The sequence below is a fragment of the Poecilia reticulata genome, chromosome 14 (assembly GCF_904066995.2).
Source record: "Poecilia reticulata chromosome 14, P_reticulata-male-v2, whole genome shotgun sequence".
NCBI lineage: Eukaryota > Metazoa > Chordata > Actinopteri > Cyprinodontiformes > Poeciliidae > Poecilia > Poecilia reticulata.
Genome location: NC_088843.1, coordinates 4,614,086 through 4,625,665, shown reverse-complemented (window position 1 = coordinate 4,625,665; position 11,580 = coordinate 4,614,086).

Here is an 11,580-nt window from a genome sequence, read left to right as displayed (position 1 = left end):
TTCTGCTCAGTTCTTTATTGAAGAGAGAAAACGGCGACAGCTGATAACGGCAACAGCTGTTCGTAACCAAGCCAACCAAAATATCAACAAAGCAAGATAGTGACAAAACAGAACCAGATACTTAAGCATTCTTCAAAATAAAAGACTTCTTCTATTCAAATAAATCATGTCTTGCACTTAAATATATTTCACTTCATCCTTGTAATTATATACAATCATGTTCAATTCAATTAATAATAATCATGTAATCTATGCTTAACATATAATTGTAAATCAGTCACTTATCATACTGAACAACATATAAGTGTAAAAAAGTCACAACAGTGTATGGTCGGTGATCGGCGATCATTGGCTCTTGTTGCCGATACCGATCACCTGCATCTCATTTCGCAGCCTGCCTGTGCAGCTGGTCTCCTCTTTCCTTCACTCTGCGCAAACGCGCAGCAACAAATCCTAAGCGATGTGGAACTATAACGCACTGAGTGAATGGGGAAGTTTGCGTGTTACGGATTGAAGCAGTCAAAATGCATCAACACAACGAAGCTAATACGACATAAAAACAATGTCATACTTGACGGAGTTTGGCTACATCGAGGCTCACTGCAGTAAAAATGACATGGAGGATCAGATAGCAGGTAAAGCAGCGCAGAGCTACAAACACTCTTTGCATTATTTAGCCTCTTCAGAGCCTTCATATGTTATCAGTCTGTTAAAGATAGTATTACCGATAGCAGTACAATTTGCACAGTGTCTGTTTTGTTTAGTTTTCTTCTTGGAAAAAGTTATTAAAAACAAGTTTTTGTCTGAATTAAGGTGAATTCATGGTTCCTTTTTCCACATAATGTAACCGGTAGTGTTTATGATAAAAAAAATAAAAATAAATAATTATGTGATCGGTATCGGTGATCGGCCCTCATGGGTGATCGGACCTTATGGGTGATCGGTATCGACAGGAAAAAACCTGATCGGCACATCTCTAGTAAAAAAGGATGATCACTAAACAATTTGATGAAAAACAAGACAAAGCTTGCAGCTTTCTTAAGAGGCATTTATTAAGCAAATTTTACCTTAAAAAAGCAAATTTGAATATTGTAGACATATAATATCACCAAACTGTTCAGATGCTACATGTACATTTTCCAATCCTCTTCACAATAAAGCACAACTTTCTGTTTGTCTACCAAATAAAATCCCAATAAAATACACTGTTTGTGGTCGTAAATGGGACAAAAGTTGAAAAAATACAAGGGAAACATTTACAAGTTACTGCAGTGTCATTATTTTAACAACTCCTGCTGTCTGGTCACTTTAATTTTGGAAACAAAACTCTTCATTTATAACTACAGTCATCATGTTTCTAAAGTTTCATGACACCCTCGAGAGTTTTTGTTCTCAGACGGAGGAACATCTGCTGTGTTGTGGCGCTGATCCTAATTAAATCGAGGAACATGAAAATGAAGAACCCTTGCTTTAACTAAGTGCTGTGGCTGTGTGTTTTTAAGTGTGAGAAGCAGCATTGAAACAGAGAAGGTGTGTGTGTGTGTCGATGTAATGCTGAGAAGAGAACTAAAGGGCCATTTATAGCTGTCACACACTGACAACCATTACCCCTGCATTTACAAGGCTCTCAGCACACAGCGGCAGGAAGACGCTGCATGCACCAACACACACAGAGAAACGCCGCCCGCTCTACCTTACTGAGCCTAATTATCGACACCTCTCTCCGTCGGATGAAACAAAAAACTGCTCTATTTTCAGCCTGATGGAGTCTGAAGTCACTCTCTGCTTCTTCTCCCTCTCTCAGCGTCTGTTGTCACGTCTTCGCAATGCAGCGCCCGCCGCCCAGCCTGTTTGATTCTCAACTTGTTAAATAAGACTCAAATTAAATCAGACAACGAGGAAAGTTCCCCCCCCCCCTCACAGCCACTTTCATTTGTTTTGATTGTTATTCAGAGTCATGGATGGCGGAGCTGATGTGCGTGAGCGTGTTGAGTGAAAGTGGCACCTTCTCTTTGAGGCGCGCTTCATTAGTTGTTAAGCAAAATCGCTGCGCTCAGCTCAGGCCTGTTATGAGAGCACGTGTAGCAGGTCTGGGATCAAGTGGTCCCTCTGCAGCTTTGCAGAAAATCTTTTATTGAAGGTCAGTTACACTTACACAAGCTCTGATTTGCTATTTGTTCTTCTGGCCCGGTGCAATCAACATCATTGTCATGTCATAGAGTATGTGTAAACATTTGTGTCTGGAACAATTTTGTCTTGTTTCTTCTGTTGTTGGTGGACCAGAAAATGCCCCGAGTAAAGAGATTTAACCAGCCGCACAACCAGGAGACCATCCGTATTGTTCTGCAGAGCTGGGCTGAATGTGTTTATGGATGTTTGTGGCTCTCTCTGTGGGGTTGATCACATTTCAGAGCTTTTCATGAAAACATTTATGAACTTATAACGAGCGCAAACACTTTGTTTTTACTTCCCCTCTTACAGTAAATATGTCAGCTTCTGCCAAGACCAAGATGCTGGAGCTACATGTTTGCTGTTTAATGTATGTCTGTGTAAATACAAAATATTTTCAACTCCAACTTTAAATTTTTTCTCACTGAAACCAGAAACATCAACATAATTCATCTGGATTTTATTTGTTTTACCAGCAAGTTCTGACTTGGGAAAGAAATCCACTTTTATTTGTTAAAATTCACCTCAACAATCATCTTTAAAATAGATTGAAGCCTGAGTAAAAGGAAAAAAGGAAAGAAGTGTAATGCAGAGAGAGGTCATAAAGGAATATCCCACAAAGCACTGTTAAATCCATCTTCTGAAACTGAAGCAAATGTGGCACAACCTCCAAGACATGGCCGCCTACCTAAAACGACGAGCTAAGCGAATGTGAGGCCTCATCAGAGAGCAGAACAACTGCAGAGGAACCGCAGAGATCCACGACTCGGGTGGGAAAATCTGTCAACATGTTAGAGCTGCAAGGTATTTTTAAAGAAATTATTTTCCTGCTTTTAACATCAAGTGTACTAAAACTGCATCTCACTTCACAGTGTCTAATGTTTTACCGATGAATAATTAACTGTGAGATTGTGACTTGTAGTTATTTTCATCATGATTCCAAATAATTATCATTAACATGATGAAAATATGTTTCTAAAACTTTTTAACACACACAAAATAAAATCAGAGACTCATAATTCAATCAAAAATATCCCCAAAAATAGATATATAAAAAAAAGACGTTTGCAGTATTTTTGGATCAACCTGTGCAGCAAACAATTTCTTGAGCTCTCTTATTTATTTACTTTATTTAGTCTGAAGAGATAAAAACAAATCATATTACATTAAATATTATCTTACTGGAGAACTAATGTGAACTTTGTAATAATCTGCAACAATTTAATTTGTGCATTCTCAAGAAAAGAGATTAAATCTGAGTGAAGGTTACATAAAATCCACTGGCGTTCTTTGCTGGAAAACATTAACAAACTTTAAGCATCAGTTTCTGCTTTACAGTGCATAGGTCTGAATCCGGCTGTATATAACCATGGATTTAAATTACACTTGTTTATTGTCTCTGTAACGTGCTCTGAGACGACTTTTCTGATTAAATTATTCTAAATAAGTAAAGATCGTTCTAACTGTACTACGTGGCTTTTCTTGTTTTGCATGTATCAAAGTGATTACATTTCAAATAATAAATCTCTGTGAAGTCAGAGACTGAACTGCTTTTCCAGATGGACAGGAAGTTATCTCAACCGGTGTTTTGAATGTATGTTTATAACACCTTAGTGGCCTTTACGTTGTTTTCCGGCCCTAGTGAAATACCTCTGCCGTGTTCCTGAGACGGACATGAATCACTGGATTGCTGCCCGTACATATGTTGTTCTGTGTAAACTCTAATAATCCATCTGGAAAGACAAGATCCTGACTTTTTAGAATCTACATGCAGAGTTTTAGTGACTATCAGAGTTTAAGAGAGCCAACCTTTACTCACAATCTATTTTATGTTTTATTTTCATTTTACTCTATCAGGTACAGATAGAGTTGGGTAGTAACTACTTAGATTTAATGTTACATTTATTTGAGCAACTTTTTAAAAAAGTATTTTACTACTCTGTACTTTTTGCTTTAATAATTTTATTATGAAGTATTTCTACTCTTACTTGAGTAAAATTTCTGGATTCTGTACCCACTGAATAAAAAACAAATATTTTTAAACCAAACATTCACCAGACACACACCTGCAGTTATTGTTGAAGTTTCACAAGTTTTTTATTGAAAGAAACCGATAAGGAAACATTTTCTTTTGTTATTTTGTTATTTATTTGAATTATTGTGATTTTGACCCTTAAAGCACCAACATTTTCACTTAACTTTATATATTGGTCCATTTGATGATGTAATTTTTAAGTATTAAATGACAATTTGATCAGTTACTAAGTACTTGAGTCGACTTTTTACCAAATACTCTTTTTTATTCTTACTTTAGTATTTTCTTGGACGGCTACTTTTTACTTTTACTTGAGTAAAAATATTTTTGAAGTAGTGCTACTCTTACTTGAATACAATTCTTGGGTGCTCTGCCCATCTCTATTTAATTTACAGAATGTAATATATTTTTTGAGTTCAGTTTGATTTGAACAAAAGAATCTTTTCTTAAAGAAAAAGCTGAATTTTTTCCACAGACGTGAGGGTAGATACATTTTCTTGGAAATCTTTAAGGAACTGAGGTTTATGCGGCTGCAGCTCATCATTATTAAACTTACTTCCTGTCCCACAAACAGGCCAATATTCAGACACATTTTGCTTCTTGAAAAGCCAGAAATGGGTTCGCAGAAGGATTGAGGCATGCACATACACCGAGTCCAAATGCTGCTCCTGGACCTGCATGACTTTCTGGTCCATTCATCACCTTTTTTTCTGGCCCCATGCTGCTTGGCTGAGCACATAAATAAACAGAGGGAGTGAGTCTTTGTGCAGAAAAATAAGGTGATAGGAAAACTATTGAAGGAGGTGTGAGCTCAATCATTCATCAACTCATGCGGCAGCCTGCATTTCCTATTTATCTCTCTCTGCAGGGAGCTGAGAGGCTGGACGGTTTTCCATCTGAATGTCCTCTTCCTTCTGGCTTAGCTTCTGTCTTGATGTTTACATCTCCGTTTTTTCTTCTACTTCTTCTTGAAGATGGATAGTGGAGAGTGGAGAGCCAGTGAGTCCGTTCATTGATCACTGCTGTATTGGCACGGTGGAAGAGCGAGCAGCTCTGCGAGACCCTGGCATGATTTACACCGGACCTCCCTCAGGGAGGACAAGGCAGGTAGTTGGCTGGACTTCTCAAAAAGTTTATGCTCAATTTCAGCTCTGATACAACCATCAGCTACGATTTAAGTTCAAAGTGCCCGCTTACCTAATATGCAGAAAATGACTGCTGTGCTATTTCGGGTTACTTTTGCCAATAAAATTGGACATAACAGTTGAATAGTTGGCTTTTTAGCAGTGTTGCAGTAAAGCTAGAAATTCATTATATATTTTTACCTGCCAGTAAAACACGTAATTTTACCAAATATTTTGGGTTTATTTTCTAGTGCAAACATCTCAATATAGTTGAAGTAAGACAAAACTAGCTTTCAAGTAGCTTTTCCACAAGAAATATGAGCCTGTTTCAAGTCAGTAAGTCATTGATATTGATGAAAAACAAATTTGTTCCACTGGCAAATTATCTCACTTTTAATAAGATATTTTTCCATGTTATGAGTGAAATAATCTGCCAATGGAACAAATATTTTTTCTTCAATATTAAGGACTTGTTGACTTAAAACAAGCTCCTCTTGCTGAAAAGTTACCTTTAAGTTAATTTTGTCTTATTTCAAGTGTAGTGAGGTATTTGTACAAGAAACAAAAGCAAAAATACTTGGTGAGGTTTTGTGTTTTTGCATTTTTCTTATACATGAATGAAATAATGAAAAGTCTTGGTAACACTTTATTTGAAGGGGTGTCATAAGACTGACATGACACTGTCATAAACATGACATAACATCTGTCATGAACATAAATAAGTCTTTATGAATGTCTATGACTGATGTCATGAAGTGTCATTCAGTAAATAATGACACTTTTAATGCAAAGTTGCTCTAAAAGTTGCATTAAAAGTCCATTAAAAGTGCCAACTTTGCATGATTTTGTAAATTATGATAATTTAATGCAAAGTTGGCATTTTTAATGGACTTTTAATGCAACTTTTAGAGCAACTTTGCATTAAAAGTGTCATTATTTACTGAATTACTTCATGACAACTGTCATAAACATTCATAAAGACTTCTTAATGTTTATGACAGATGTTATGTCAGTCTTATGCACACCCCTTCAAATAAAGTGTTACCAAAGTCTTTGATGTGATCCTTTGTTTGTTTGATGTTTCTTTCATTATTAAACAGAGTATAGTATGTAACCTAAGGTTTTTGCTGCTTGTTCGCATATGATTAATGATTTGAAGTTGGTCTCTATATACATGATATTCAAGCTGTGCTGGTAAAAATCAGCCGGCGTTTTCATATGTCTCTTTTTTCCAACACCTGTCCCTCAAAATGTCTATGCACTCCACTGGGTGTTCAAGTTCTGGTCCACATTTCTTGCTAATATCTGCAGGAATGAATATGGACTAGTAAATCAGGAGGCCTACCTTTTAACTCAGCAGACATAGTCTCAATCTGTCTATCCATTTCCTGCTCCATCCCACCATCAATCAGGAATGAGACACCAAAATGCTTTCGCTCAAGGGACCCAGCTATGAACCTTTTCCAGCTCCACAAAACACATGTGGACCAGACAACCAAATGCCCCTCAGCAGCTCCGACGGGGTCACGTTGTTCCTCCTGAATCTCAGGTCTGACAGATACTTGGATGCTCTTTTCCAACACACAGGAATAAACTTTATCAGTTAGGATGACAAGTGGGATCCTCGTTAGCTGATCCGCTTTTCCAAAAAAAACTGGGATCAACACCTAATTGCAGAACAAATTTACTTTTTACAATTACAGTGTATTACATGGCTTATTTCAGATTGTTTACAAGACAAGTCAAGTCAGTCTAATTATATATTTAAGTTTGGTGTGCCAGCAGCCTTCAGTCCATTATGTGTAATTATGTAACTTATGTGTGTAATGGTGTATGGCTTTGCATGTTTTCTGGTCTGAGCTGATCTTGTCTGGACAGCTGCAGCCTGTGATTTAGGTATAGATAATTATTTTGAAGGATGACAACTGTCTTTCATTAAGTCAATGTCATTTCCCTGCACAGTTCATTTATTAAAACTTCATTTCTCTTCCATGTTCTTCTTCTGTGGACTAAAAGTTGTATGCTTTTATCTGACACATATTCACACATTCGCTTTGTAGTAATTCAGAGGGGAATGCACTCCAGCTTTCTCACAAATACAATACAATTACAGCAGATTACAGTGCAATAGCTTCCACATGCTTCACAAAATGCTGGATTACCACAGTGTACAATTCAGTGTGGGTGGTAGGTACTTTCCTTTGAATCCCCGTCTGCCACTAACTTTATACCACAGGTTGGAAATGCATTGAACTAGACAAGGATTGGAGTGGAGAAAGGGGTGAAAGGGTGAGAGGTGAAGAGCTGGAACCGTAGAAATAGATAAATAGGAGGAAAAACATGGTATTAGTGGAGCTGGAATGTTTTATGAAAATAAAAACATATGTTCAGTTTTGCGTTTAATGGAAGTAATGCTTGAACGTGATGCTGCTATTTGCAGGAGTTTACCAGATGGCCAAAACCAGATGGTAAAAGGACACCAGTTTATGTCAGCATGCACAGCAGCTTCTTAAAAAGAGAAAGGCCAGCAAAGAAATGTGAATAAAAGACAGGCTGCAGCTTTTAGAGGTGAAAAGCTACAGTTCAGATGTCCAGATCATTTATGTTTTTCATTTTTCCATTAAAGCAATTTTTGAGTGACGCAACATTTATTAATTTAGTGTTTGCACATGAGCTATTCTCAGCTTATTCTCATAGTCTATGCCTAATATAACAAGTATAACATGTCAAAAACAATGATAAAAAGTTTTTTTTTTATGTGTCTTTAGTGAAGGAACATAAATAAAGTGTCAAATTAAAACCAGTGTTAAGCTTGGAGTCCTCCAGGGCTGTGGAGAAAAGGACGTCTGGGATGATACACAATGGTTTCTCTCTTATACACTAAGCTATGATGACCTATTGACCCTCACTGAGTGACTAACAGACTGTGTTCATGTGGTGACATGGTAACATAGTGTGTCTTCTGCATGCACAAGAGATGTGGTCATGCTTCTCTCAGGTGGGAGAGCATGTAGATAATAAATATTTTGTTGATCTTAAATAAAAGTGTCCTGGGAAGCCCAGAGGAATACCACATGGTTACCTTGCTCTGTTCCTGGAGGACATCATTTTTAATCCAAATCTCAGATGAACTGCTCACTCCTCTGTGACCTTCCAGATAAATTATGTATGTGAAGGTGTTAATAGGGTAAAGCGACTGAAAGAGAGCAAAGATCAGAAAAAAAACTGTTCATCTGGTAATAAAAATCTCAGCAATCCTCAGCTTTGCTTTTTTATTGGTTAGTAAAGGGTTTTCCTTTAGGAAAGCTGCAACATTTTACTGGAGCATATGTAAAATAGCTCATGCAAACAGTTTAGGCAGGTCTGTAAATTAATACTGCATAAGTCAAGCACTTATCCAACAGCCCAATTAATCTTTTAAGGTTTATTTTTGAGCACACTGAGACACATCTGCAGAAACCTGAGAGGGAAAATAAAAGAGGGTTAATCATGAGGTTGAATGTCTTGCTTCCACCTGGACAGGTGAATGATGGATTGACCTTTCAACCAACCGCAGGACAGAAGGCCTGAACAATCCATCAGCAAGCTCCACTAACCACCAATCACACTGCAGGGTGGAGACAGGATCCACCCTCACACCGGCTGAAAATCTACAGAAACAGGCTGACAGATGCACTCTGCATAAAGCATGCAGACTTGGGGTGAAGAGACACACATCTCTCTCCTGAGATGAACTCGCTCGGTTTTGTGCTCCTTTGTCTTGTCCACAGCAGACACACAGACATTTCTCAGCTGATTTTTTCTGGTTTTTCCCTGCCACATTCCCAGGCTGTCCCACAGCACAGCTAATGTTTTCAATAGAGTAACATATCAGACATAACCTAAACCAGAACCTGACACTGTGTCAGAAACCACAGGAGAAAAACAATGTGAGACTTCAGGGACCCCCACAGGTCCAGGAGGCATATGACCCCTCTGTTTCTGCCAGAGTTTTGCTCTGTTTTGTCCTTCTGTAACTCTGTCTTTCTTTACCCCCCGCTTCTCTCTGGTGGTGATGTGTGGTAGACCTCAGACTATTGTGTTGCAAATGTGAAAGTTTTCCTAAATAGGCCCCAGTGTGTTCTATTTATGAGACAGGCTGGCCACAGAATGATTTTTCTAAGTTTTTCTTGCAAGTAAATTCCCATCCTTCATTTTCTGAAAACACCACTTATCTTATTCTTCTGACGTTCTGAACAAGTGTCTTAAAATAGGGCTTACTGTATTATAATTTTATGTCAGCATAAGCCCAAAAGATTTCAGACAAAATCTATTTCTGTTTGCAAACTATTTCTGTCCTTTGGTATTGTGTGAGGTTTTTGTTTTGCTGTGTTTTACCACTAAAATTCAGCTAACATCAGTCATTTGGACTCAAATCTGTCTTAGTTAATTTTTGTCCCACTGGACTCATTAGCAGAGCTGAAACTATGCAGCTGAATCTCAGCTTGCAGAACATTTGCAGATATAATGAGAAAACAATGCAACAATGGCTGAGACACTTAAATTTAAAAGTCAGAATTATCAGAATAACATGTTAGCCATAATGTAAAACAGGTTGTGCTTTTTGCAACACACACAAGGAGAGGTTGTCAGCATGAATTTGATTTTGGGAGTTTGTCAGATGCAAGCACATCTGGAACTGACTTCTGTCCCCCTCAGGTACCCAAAGTTTGGTAGTTGCTTCCAAATACATCATAAAATAAAGATAAAACATAATAAACTGAGTTGTATTGAATAATTTACTACATTGTAGTTTTAGAGAATTGTGTCAGACAGACATGTCAAGTTTATTTGTATAGCAAATTTTAGCAACAAGGCAATTAATGATGTTGCAGTTATTAATCAAAGTCAACTCTAAACATTAGGGGAAACTTTCATGCTTTATTTCTAATTAGAGCCAGAATAGTGACTGTTGCAATAATCTAGAGCTTTACATATTTTACGTCCCTCCACTGGTTCTCAATCTTTTTGTTTTACCTTCACTGTAAACATTAAATTTTCAAAGTATCAACATATTTACATGCATTTTGAAATACAACAGGACGGCTTGATCTGTTAAGTCATAAAACGAAGATGAAAAGAAAACATTAATAGGGATTAGATTAATAGTTTTAGTTTTAATTTTTACTTTTTATATTTCCAAATTTAAATATTAACAGAAAAAAAACAGAAAATGTTAGAAGTTAGTTAATCAGGAAATAATTTGTAATTCAGTGCAAGTGACAGGCAAAGTCAAAGTGCAGATACACAAAAATAATTTGGTAGTGATGAAAAAATATATCAGAATCACTTTTGTTGTCCCAGATGATTCGCACAAAAAAGGAATTTGACTTTTAACAAATGCTAAGTATAAAACATTAACTTTATGTGAAATAAGTTTAGAATAAAAGATTAATATGTTCCTGTGTTTGCAGAATATTTAGTACGTATTAGGAAAGAAAAGATTAGGCTATTCAGTGTCATTTTGATCACTAGAGAGTCAGAAACTGTTTCTGTGGCGGCTGGATTTTGCAAATACAGCTCTGCAGCGCTGACCTGAAGGTAAAAGTTTAAACAGTCTGTGTCCAGGATGTGTGGGTTCTGCAGAAATGTTTACTGTTCTTTTCCTGATGGATGGAAGGTTCTGATGATCCTCTGCAGACCTAATTGTTCATTTCAGTCTGGACCTCTCCTGCTTTGTGGGTAAAACACAGTGATGGACGAACACTGGACAGACTGAATGCTGGCCTTGCAGAAGACGACCAGAAGTTCCTCGATAGTCTCGGCTCGGCCTTCATCTGGACAGAGTCTGTGTGAGGACCAGCATGTGAGCTTCCTCAAAGATAACTCTATATATCTTCACATTTTGTTGTCTTTTTTTTTTTTTTTTGCCCTCAGTGGCGACTCCAGGGTTTGTGCAGGATTGAGGTCAGCGACAGGCTGGCTTCTCAGGTTTCTGTTGTCATATTTCTGGGAATTTGATGCAATGTTTGGTAACCGGTCTGTAGTCAGCGAGGGCGGATCTCAGCTTCAGATTGTTTGAATGCGTGTGTGTGTGTGTGTGTGTGTGTGTGTGTGTGTGTGTGTGTGTGTGTGTGTGTGTGTGCGTGCGTGTGTGTGTGTGTGTGTGTGTGTGAGATGCAGTTCATGTGCAGGTTTTGGCCAGAAATGATTGTGTCACTGCAGAATACATGGGTGTGAGAGGCCACTCTGCTGTCCTGATCTCTTTCAGTC